This window comes from Lepidochelys kempii, chromosome 6 (assembly GCF_965140285.1).
Source record: "Lepidochelys kempii isolate rLepKem1 chromosome 6, rLepKem1.hap1, whole genome shotgun sequence".
NCBI lineage: Eukaryota > Metazoa > Chordata > Testudines > Cheloniidae > Lepidochelys > Lepidochelys kempii.
Window position 1 is genome coordinate 12,920,338 of NC_136385.1, and position 11,304 is coordinate 12,931,641.

Sequence of the window (11,304 nt, forward strand, 5' to 3'; positions counted from 1 at the left end):
TGCATCAAAACAAGAAATAGACCAGATTTGTTTTGTGCACATTTGCCTCCTCCCCTGTCTAGGGGACTCATTCCTCTAGGTCACAGTGCAGTCACTCACAGAGAAGGTGCAGCGAGGTAAATCTAGCCATGTATCAATCAGAGGCCAGACTCACCTCATTGTTCCAATAAGAACAGTAACTTAGGTGCACCATTTCTTATTGGAACCCTCCATGAAGTCCTGTCTGAAATACTCCTTGATGTAAAGACACCCCCTTTGTTGATTTTAGCTCCCTGAAGCCAACCCTGTAAGCCGTGTCCTCAGTCGCCCCTCCCTCCATCAGAGCAACGGCAGACAATCGTTCCGCGCCTTTTTTCTGTGCGGACACCATATCAAGGCAAGCATGGAGGCAGCTCAGCTCACTTTGGCAATTAGGAGCACATTAAACACCACACGCATTATCCAGCAGTATATGCAGCACCAAAACCTGGCAAAGCGATACCGGGCGAGGAGGCGACGTCAGCGCGGTCACGTGAGTGATCAGGACATGGACACAGATTTCTCTGAAAGCATGGGCCCTGCCAATGCATGCATCATGGTGCTAATGGGGCAGATTCATGCTGTGGAACGCCGATTCTGGGCTCGGGAAACAAGCACAGACTGGTGGGACCGCATAGTGTTGCAGGTCTAGGACGATTCCCAGTGGCTGCGAAACTTTCGCATGCGTAAGGGCACTTTCATGGAACTTTGTGACTTGCTTTCCCCTGCCCTGAGGTGCATGAATACCAAGATGAGAGCAGCCCTCACAGTTGAGAAGCGAGTGGCGATAGCCCTGCGGAAGCTTGCAAAGCCAGACAGCTACCGGTCAGTTGGGAATCAATTTGGAGTGGGCAAATCTACTGTGGGGGCTGCTGTGATGCAAGTAGCCCACGCAATCAAACATCTGCTGATATCAAGGGTAGTGACCCTGGGAAATGTGCAGGTCATAGTGGATGGCTTTGCTGCAATGGGATTCCCTAAGTGTGGTGGGGCCATAGACGGAACCCATATCCCTATCTTGGCACTGGAGCACCAAGCTAGTGAGTACATAAACCGCAAGGGGTATTTTTCAATAGTGCTGCAAGCTCTGGTGGATCACAAGGGACGTTTCACCAACGTCAGCGTGGGATGGCCGGGAAAGGTACATGACGCTCGCATCTTCAGGAACTCTGGTCTGTTTCAAAAGCTGCAGGAAGGGACTTTCTTCCCAGACCAGAAAATAACCGTTGGGGATGTTGAAATGCCTATATGTATCCTTGGGGACCCGGCCTACCCCTTAATGCCATGGCTCATGAAGCCGTACACAGGCAGCCTGGACAGTAGTCAGGAGCTGTTCAACGACAGGCTGAGCAAGTGCAGAATGGTGGTAGAATGTGCATTTGGATGTTTAAAGGGTCGCTGGTGCAGTTTACTGACTCGCTTAGACCTCAACGAAACCAATATTCCCACTGTTATTACTGCTTGCTGTGTGCTCCACAATATCTGTGAGAGTAAGGGGGAGACGTTTATGGCGGGGTGGGAGCTTGAGGCAAATCGCCTGGCTGCTTTTTACGTGCAGCCAGACACCAGGGCGGTTAGAAGAGCACAGGAGGGCGCGGTACGCATCAGAGAAGCTTTGAAAACCAGTTTCATGACTGGCCAGGCTACGGTGTGAAAGTTCTGTTTGTTTCTCCTTGATGAAACCCCCCGCCCCTTGGTTCACTCTACTTCCCTGTAAGCTAACCACCCGCCCCTCCTCCCTTCAATCACCACTTGCAGAGGCAATAAAGTCATTGTTGCTTCACATTCATGCATTCTTTATTCATTCATCACACAAATAGGGGAATGACTACCAAGGTATCCCAGGAGGGGTGGTGGAGGAGGGAAGGAAAATGCCACACAGCACTTTAAATGTTTACAACTTTAAAATTTATTGTATGACAGCCTTCTTTTTTTTGGGCAATCCTCTGTGGTGGAGTGTCTGGTTGGCCGGAGGCCCCCCCCCCCGCGTTCTTGGGCGTCTGGGTGTGGAGGCTATGCAACTTGGGGAGGAGGGCGGTTGGTTACACAGGGGCTGTAGTGGCAGTCTGTGCTCCAGCTGCCTTTGCTGCAGCTCAACCATACACTGGAGCATACTGGTTTGGACCTCCAGCAGCCTCAGCATTGAATCCTGCCTCCTCTCATCACGCTGCCGCCACATTTGAGCTTCAGCCCTATCTTCAGCCCACCACTTACTCTCTTCAGCCCACCACCTCTCCTCCCGGTCATTTTGTGCTTTCCTGCACTCTGACATTATTTGCCTCCACGCATTCATCTGTGCTCTGTCAGTGTGGGAGGACAGCATGAGCTCGGAGAACATTTCATCGCGAGTGCGTTTTTTTTTCTTTCTAAGCTTCACTAGCCTCTGGGAAGGAGAAGATCCTGTGATCCTTGAAACACATGCAGTTGGTGGAGAAAAAAAAAGGGACAGCGGTATTTAAAAAGACACATTTTATGAAACAGTGGCTACACTCTTTCAGGGTAAACCTTGCTGTTAACATTACATACATAGCACATGTGCTTTCGTTACAAGGTCGCATTTTGCCTCCTCCCACCGCGTGGCTACCCCCTCAACCTTCCCCCCTCCCTGTGGCTAACAGCGGGGAACATTTCTGTTTAGCCACAGGTAAACAGCCCAGCAGGAATGGGCTCCTCTGAGTGTCCCCTGAAGAAAAGCACCCTATCTCAACCAGGTGACCATGAATTATATCTCACTCTCCTGAGGATAACACAGAGAGATAAAGAACGGATGTTGTTTGAATGCCATCAAACATACACTGCAATGCTTTGTTGTACAATGATTCCCGAGTACGTGTTACTGGCCTGGAGTGGTAAAGTGTCCTACCATGAAGGACACAATAAGGCTGCCCTCCCCAGAAACCTTTTGTAAAGGCTTTGGGAGTACATCCAGGAGAAACGCGAATGCCAGGGCAAAGTAATCCTTTCACATGCTTGCTTTTAGCAAGATCCATTGGCTGGAAGTTGAAGCTAGACAAATTCAAATGGGAACTAAGTCACCGATTTTAAAGTGAGGGTAATTAGCCATTGGAAAAATTTACCAAGGCTCGTGCAACTGATTGGGGTTTTGTTTTCATATTTCTTCCAGAAAACAGCACCTCTGCCAGCAGAGAGCCCCCTATCTCAAGGGCAGTGAATGGGCTCAGACTTTAGAGACTCACCCACACTACTACCAGTTGCACATGGATAATCATGTTTAAGTATCAGCCTAAACTGGCTCTCTTTAGAATCTGAGCTCTGATAAATGCGAAGATGGTACATCTGCAACCACTTAAAATGAACAAGCCATTCCATTTAGCATTTGCCAGTCACAACTTGTTATAGTTAAGGAGATAACATTACAACCCTGTTTTTACTTGCTCATAAGTTACCAAAAAGTCTCAAATTTCCTCATTCTGCTCAAAAGAGAGTGATGAGAGAAAGTTTAAGGAAAAAACCCTTGTTGTTCTAGTCATATGAAGGTAAAGTTGAAGGTTGGAACAATCAACGTTCCAAGGCAGGGGCTTAGTTTTAACCACCACCTCAAATGACCTGTTGGCTAGATTATCGACACAGTAATTACTAGGTCTGTACTTCTTGTTCTCCACCAACTGCCACTCTTTTTTCTCCAGGCAAGAATAAAACCGGCCATCTTTGTACAAGGCATCCTTGATGGTCTCCCCTTCTGGGGCAAAGACACACAACTTGCTCTGGTCTTTAGCAAGCTGCTGGCACCAAAGAATTCTGTATCAAGCATTGTTCTCCCATCTACTGCCAAGAGAGGAGACATAAAATGTTATGCATTTCTTTCCCTTGCTCTCATACTGTCGGTGTCCCACCGCACCTATTTTCTGATTCAAATTCACTTTGTAAAATTTCATTTCAAAGTGGGAATTCTCAGGAATGTACTTGAGAGGCATCCCCAAATTAACATACCCCTCAATCCCTTTATTCCCCAGTAGATGCATCTCCTTGCCCTTCTCTTTTTTCATCCGAGCACAGATGTCTGGTAGCGCCGTCAGGGCTTTGTAGATGCTGTCATGGGTTCTGCCTTTCACCACATGCTCCTTGCCACCATCACCCAAGTTGATGATGAATTCTTGCTCCTCTTCAGTGGATTTCTGACTGATTAAAAGGCTCTCTCTTGTCTGTCTCTTACTGGTGTCACCCAGAGGAGGTGTGCTGTTCACAGATCTCTTCCTTTTGGGAGGTGGGTTTTTCAAGGGAGAGTTTTGCTTATTCCTCTCATTGCGCTAAACAAAACAAAACAAAAATAACTGAAATAGCACCTTTCTGTGGGGACACCTGGTAAGGACTCCATCCCACTACTGCCCAAAACTCCATCCCAAAATTGTTGATCAAACAGCCCTCTGCCCAGCCACATGGAGCTACAGGTTCCTCACCCTACCGCCACCTAGGAGCAGCTGAGAGAAGGAACCATCAGATCCTCATGTGTCACTGTGACAGGACTTTTAAAAATAACAAGGACTTGGATAATGGCAGCATTTGAAACTAGTAAGAGATAAATGGGGACAAATGGGGAACTGTTAAGTTCTTCCATCTTTTGACAGGCAGCACTGGAGGAGTGCGTGTGTATATATATATATATATACACATTTATATCCCGTTTCAAGCCTTGCCCAGACTACAGCTAAGCTTTGTTTTGAGCAGTGGTCCCCAAACTGTGGGATGCACCCTCCCTAGGGGTCACAGAGGAACGTTAGGGGAGGCACAGTGGGACCGGGTATGGCCCAGACCCTACTCGGGGGGAGGGGTGGGGCAAGGAAGAGAGTGCCACCCATCCCAGCTCTGCCCCTGCCCCCCCGCCCAGCCCTCATTCTCTCTCAGTCCCCATCCCCAGTTCTGCCTTCAGCCCAAGCTCCTCTGCTGAGCCAACTGTGCAGTAAGGGGGGGGGGGCGCGCGCAGAGAGATTCCATTACTGGTAAGTGGGGGCGCAACTGGAAAAGTTTGGGCACTACCAGTTTTGAGTCTAAGCCAGCCCGGGCTCAAGGAATCCTCAAACATGGCTACAGATGTAGATTCTTGCGTGAGAAGTACTGTGAGATATAGGGAGTGGGAGAGCCACAGAACATGCTGAGGCAGGGAAAGGGACAAAAAGAATAAGCAGAAATAGCGTAACATCCAAGGTTGTTAAAAAGCTAGCACTGAGCGTGGAAAGACTCCAGCATTCAACTGCTCATTCCCTGTGCTGCTGGGACTGCCTCACTGCAGTGGAAAATAAATCTGGCATCCAAGAATCAAAGTACAGTCTGAGAACCACCTCAGTTCTTTAAGAACTCAGGTTTAATGATGACCTGCAGAGTAAGTTTAGAAAAATGGACTTCTGTTTTGCTTCCTTAGGAGTCACAAGGGCAGCCTGATTAGAAAAATAAAAAATGTAAAGTTCAGTCTTTCCTGGAAGAAATATTGGGACTCTTACAGCATGTGTATTTCAATTGCTCATATCTTAGGTGAAAAAACAAGGCTTCCTTTATCCAAAAAGTCAGTTATTTAAGTTAAGAATTGACAACAATAAAGGAAGGAATTTTTAGAATCCCTTTGTATTAATTACCTTTCTTTCATTCTCCTGGCTCTTATGATGTTCTACTTTCTCTAGTTTTCCAGTCACCACCAAGTTTTCCAACATAAACTGGATCTGAATTTATAATATAAAATAAAACAGAAAAAAATCTTAGGAAAAACCCTTCAGGCTTTCTTTATCATTTATAAAGGCACAAACTCATTTCTTCTTTTGCAACTTACTTAACAGTGCTTATGTACAGTTGAGAAGAAAAATGGAATAGCACAGGTGCAGGTGGTTAGGACTATGACAAGTGTCTTATGGGTGGAGGGGGAGAGTTACACCTCCTACTGAAGATCCAGTATAGACCCGTGTTGGAAAGAGGATACTGGGCTACATGAGCCACTAGTGTGATCCAGTGTAGCATTTCCTGCATTCTGTGTGTGCATATTTTAGGAAGGGTGGCTGGTATACCAATCCCTCTTCTTGTAGGATGGTTACTGGGGGTTGTGATGGGGTAGCCCTGCTCAGAATAAGCCAATATTAATATACCGGAACATATTTCAGGATATTTCCATCTCTGCCCGATTTTCCATTCTGGGAGAGCTTCTTCCCATCAACTTGCTTCTTGGGTCCCATATTGACTCAAAGAAGATGTAACTGAGAACATGTAAAAGACAGTTTTCAGTGTCTGGAGACAGCACACTATAAAGGAGAGCACAGGGTATGTTAACAACAAGGTGTCTGTCTCTTGTGTTGCTACCTCACACTATTACCACCACTCTTTTGATATTTGGTGTTGAAAGCGTGAAAATGTGAACCCCAAAGGCTTATACCCCTCAGAAGACAAATAAAAAAAAACTGGGAGGGGTTTTTAATGTCATGATTTTTAAACCAATCTATGATTTGGGGGCCTGACACGCTGTCTGAATGTTTGCGGTTGGCAATATTGCTACCAAATCAGTTTGTATTTAAAGTTGATCTGAAAGGACAGATGATAGGTAAAGAAGGGGCAGGGGTGCTGAGGAGGCTCGCAAAGTTTATTTAAAGAAAAAATATATAAATTAAAAAGACTTGAAGAGCTGTGTGTAAGTTCAGAAGCTTGTCTGTTTCACCAACATCAGTTGGCTCCATAAAATATATTACAGTAACTCCTCACTTAAAGTTGTCTGGTTAAAGTTGTTTCATTATTATGTCATTGTTCTACTAGAGAACATGCTCGTTTAAAGTTGCACAATGTTCTAACATGTCCCCCCTCCAGTGCCTTCCACCCACCAGCGGGCCCCAAGGATCAGCGCCTCCCCACTCCCACTCCCGCCCCACACCTCCTGCCAGCTGCAATCAGCTGTCTTGCGGCATGCAGGGAGGCTGAGGCGGGGTGGGGGGAGGAGTAAGGACGTGGTGCGCTCGGGGGAAGGGGTGGAACTGGGCGGGAAGAGGTTGGGTGGGGATGGAGCCTTAGCGGAAGGGGTGGAGTGGGGGTGGGGCCCAGGGCAGAGCCGGGGGTTGAGCACCCCCAAGCAGTTTCAAAAATCAGTGCCTGTGGCCCCAGAAGCCTATGGCTGTCTCCAGCTCTGCAGGGATCTAGAGGCCCAGTGCCTCTGCGTTGTGCATCCCAAGTGTACCATGCAACCTGGCAGATTGGTTCCCTTAGGAGACGACTGGTCTCTCCAGCATCCCAGGGGGTAGGGGAGGGGCGTTCAGTGGCTAACTGGAGCAGGCATTTGTGTGATCTGCTGCTCAGAGGCCAGCAGAGACATCCCCATCAGGTGCTGCGGAAGGATGCAGAACAGTGTCTCTTCCTACATGGCACTTGCCTGCGCTATCATGCCCAAACCTTTGGAGCTTGCATGGGGAGGAGTCTGCAGGCCTAGGAGTGGGGGTATTGTTGGCCGACACCCTCACCAGAGCTCTGGGGCCAGAGGATATTCAATTACCTAGTCAGAGCTGTGAGTCAAACCGCATATGATGTCTTTTGTCTGGTGAAAGAAAATTTCCCTGGAACCTCTGCAGCCCCCGACACACAGGGACAGGCTACTTGGCATCGATGGCCACACCATGCTGTTTGCATAACAAGCTGTCAAACTATATAGACATTCCCCCGCCCCTCCTCACTCCCCAACTCCCGCCCCCTCTCCTCCCCACAACTCTCCCCTCCCCCAACTCCTGCCCCCACCACTCCCTCCCCCTCTCCTTCCCCCTCCCCCAACTTCTGCCCCCTCTTCTCCCCCCAAGTCTCCCCTCCCCCAACTCCCGCCCCCACCACTCCCTCCTCCCCCCAACTCCCACCCCCCCTTCACGCCCCAACTCCCACCCTCCTCCAACTCCCGGCCCCCACCACTCCCTCCTCCCCCAACTCCCACCCCCCACCGCTCCTCTCAGCCCCACCGCTCGCCTCGCACGGGTCAGGGGGTGTCTCGTTCCCAGCCAGCTGAGTCCCGCTCAGGCAGCCTGCGCCCCACCCCACTCGATCCGTCTCAAACAAAAACTTTCCGCTTCCTCCCCACGCATCACGGGAGGGGGCGGGGCACAGTCTGTCCCGCCTCCTCCCCTCCCCCACTTCCCCCCACCCCCTATATCTCAGCTGCGCCCCCCGAACCCCACCCCCACTGCCCTTCACCGCACATCCCAGCCACTCCCCCACCCACCTCCCAAATCCCCCTTCTTACCCAACCCCTCACCAATCCAGCCCTCCACATCCCAGCCCTCCCACTGTCCCCACATACCCCATCCCTGCTTCTCACCTGCCCCACCCCCTATATCTCAGCCCCTTCTCCCCGAACCCCACTCCCACTGCCCCTCATGGAACATCCCAGCCACTCCCCCACCCACCCCCCCAAATCCCCCTCCCTACCCAACCCCTCACTAATCCAGCCCTCCACATCCCAGCCCTCCCTCTGCCCCCACATACCCCATCCCTGCTTCTCACCTGCCCCTCCCCCATATCCCAGGCCCTTCTCCCCGAACCCCACCCCCACTGCCCCTCACCGCACATCCCAGCCACTCCCCCACCCACCCCCCAAATTCCCCTCCCTACCCAACCCCTCACCAATCCAGCCCCCCATATCCCAGCCCTCCCACTGCCCCCACATACCCCCATCCCTGCTTCTCACCTGCCCCACCCCCATATCTCAGCCCCTTCTCTGCGAACCCCATCCCCACTGCCCCTCACGGCACATCCCAGCCACTCCCCCACCCCCCCACCCCCCCAAATCCCCCTCCCTACCCAACCCCTCACCAATCCAGCCCCCCATATCCCAGCCCTCCCCCTCCCATCAGTTCCTACTAGCTGTTATGATTGTAGGGGTTAAAAAACGCCCTCAAGAAGGTGACCTGTGAGTAATGGATGCAGAGAGCCCAAGGCAACAATTCGGAGAGATGTGAACAGCCCCATCCACCCTAGTTAGCTCAGATGCCCAGCAATGGTCATTTAAATGCCAATATTGGTAACTATTTCATTGTGTTGTAAAGTGACTTTGGTGCCACCAGGATGTTATGTTTGGGAGATGCCATATTATTTCCCCTCAAACAAGTAGCCAGCCTCAAGGAGCCCAGCAGAGACAATCCCCCTATCCAAGCCCCACCGAGGGGGAGCCAACCTGAAGGAGCCCAGCAGAGCTCAGAGATACACACAGTGCTGCTATCTGCTGTGAGCAGCATCTCATTCTGGCAACTCACAGGGGCAGAGCACACTGGAAGAGGCAATGCTGTAGTCCCTTGAAAATTAAAAATTACAAGCTGCCACTTTAAATTTCACAGGTCTTTCCTGGTCCTGCTTCCAGGGCAGGGGATTCTAGGGAAAAGTGTGATCTGTGTCTGTAGTAGTCAGTCTGCAGACAGACAGCCTCCAAGAAGGTGGGGTGAGCCATGCCCTTTAAAGGAGCAGCCTGGTTTGTTTCTCTCTGGTTTGGGGCTCTGGTGGGTTATTGCTCTGAATTCTAAGAAATAAAGGTGTGTTACCTTGCAACGTTCCAACAAGAGTCTTATGTTCTTTATCTAACTTCTCTGTGTATATGCCATAAGCATAAAAATCACCACCTTGTTTTTCCCAATCTGACCCCTGCAAACGTACCCAGCTTCAGGTCAGCTATTTCAGTGCACATCAATCCTATTTCACAACTCTCACAGCTATGTCAGCTGGCTGGAACCCCTCACAGCTCTGTGGATGACCCACAGTTCTGCCCTGCAGCCCCCCGGCTATTCCAGCTTTGAGCTCCCCACTCAGAAAGCTCTGCAGATGCCCCTTAATCCCAACCTGCATCCCTCTGCTATCTCAGCCCTGGGCTCAGCATACACACACTTCTCTGCCAATATACCTTCAGTCCCAACCTACTCTCCCCCTTCCCAGAAACAATGTGACTAAACTGTCTTTCCTCAGCAGTGAGTCAATTTAATGGGAGAAAGTGACAAGAGGCTGGAAGACCTCAAGAGGAATTGGAGGAAAAGACCTGGGGAAATTTGGCAGCATGTGACCTCCAGAAGAAGAAAGGGGAGTGTCCATGTACCAGCAACACAGATACAGGTAAGTAACCATTTTCATGTTCATGTTCAGCATGGTGTGGCCAACGATGCCAAGTAGCCTGTCCCTGTGTGTCAGGGGGCTGTAGAGGTTCCAGGGAAATTTTCTTTCACCAGACAAAAGACATCATATGCGGTTTGACTCACAGCTCTGACTAGGTAATTGAATATCCACAGGTACTAATGCAGAGAGTGGACTAGATGATACATCTGAGGGAAGGGAACAGAAGGAGACTCCGCCGATTGAAAGGCATGAGATGCACTATCCTAGGGTTGAGGGTTCCATGACCACCGCTCCCAAGAGAACGTGGTGGTTGGGGACTCCCTCCTCAGGGGGACTGAGTCATTGATCTACCACCCCGACCGGGAAAACCGAGAAGTCTGCTGCTTGCCAGGAGCTAGGATTCACGATGTGACAGAGAGACTGCCGAGACTCATCAAGCCCTCGGATCGCTACCCCTTCCTGCTTCTCCACGTGGGCACCAATGATACTGCCAAGAATGACCTTGAGCAGATCACTGCAGACTACGTGGCTCTGGGAAGAAGGATAAAGGAGTTTGAGGTGCAAGTGGTGTTTTCGTCCATCCTCCCCGTGGAAGGAAAAGGCCTGGGTAGAGACCGTCGAATCGTGGAAGTCAACAAATGGCTACGCAGGTGGTGTCGGAGAGAAGGACTTTGGATTCTTTGACCATGGGATGGTGTTCCAAGAAGGAGGAGTGCTAGGCAGAGACGGGCTCCACCTAATGAAGAGAGGGAACAGCATCTTTGCAAGCAGGCTGGCTAACCTAGTGAGGAGGGCTTTAAACTAGGTTCAACCGGGGGAAGGAGACCAAAGCCCTGAGGTTAGTGGGGAAGTGGGATACCGGGAGGAAGCATGAGCAGGAGCGCGCAAGAGGGGAGGGCTCCTGCCTCATACTGAGAAAGAGGGATGATCAGCGAGTTATCTCAAGTGCCTATACACAAATGCAAGAAGCCTGGGAAACAAGCAGGGAGAACTGGAAGTCCAGGCACAGTCAAGGAATTATGATGTGATTGGAATAACAGAGACTTGGTGGGATAACTCACATGACTGAAGTACTGTCATGGATGGATAGAAACTGTTCAGGCAGGCAGGGCAGAAAAGGTGGGGGAGTTGCACTGTATGTAAGGGAGCAGTATGATTGCTCAGAGCTCTGGTAGGAAACTGAAGAAAAACCTGAGAGTCTCTGGATTAAGTTTAGAAGTGTGAGCA

The 11,304-nt window shown here is 50.2% G+C and overlaps 1 pseudogene; it reads right to left on the reverse strand.

Annotated features, from left to right (window-relative positions):
* Positions 1–3,434: 3,434 nt before the first annotated feature.
* Positions 3,435–6,194, reverse strand: LOC140913121 (serine protease FAM111A-like; annotated as a pseudogene).
* Positions 6,195–11,304: the final 5,110 nt, after the last annotated feature.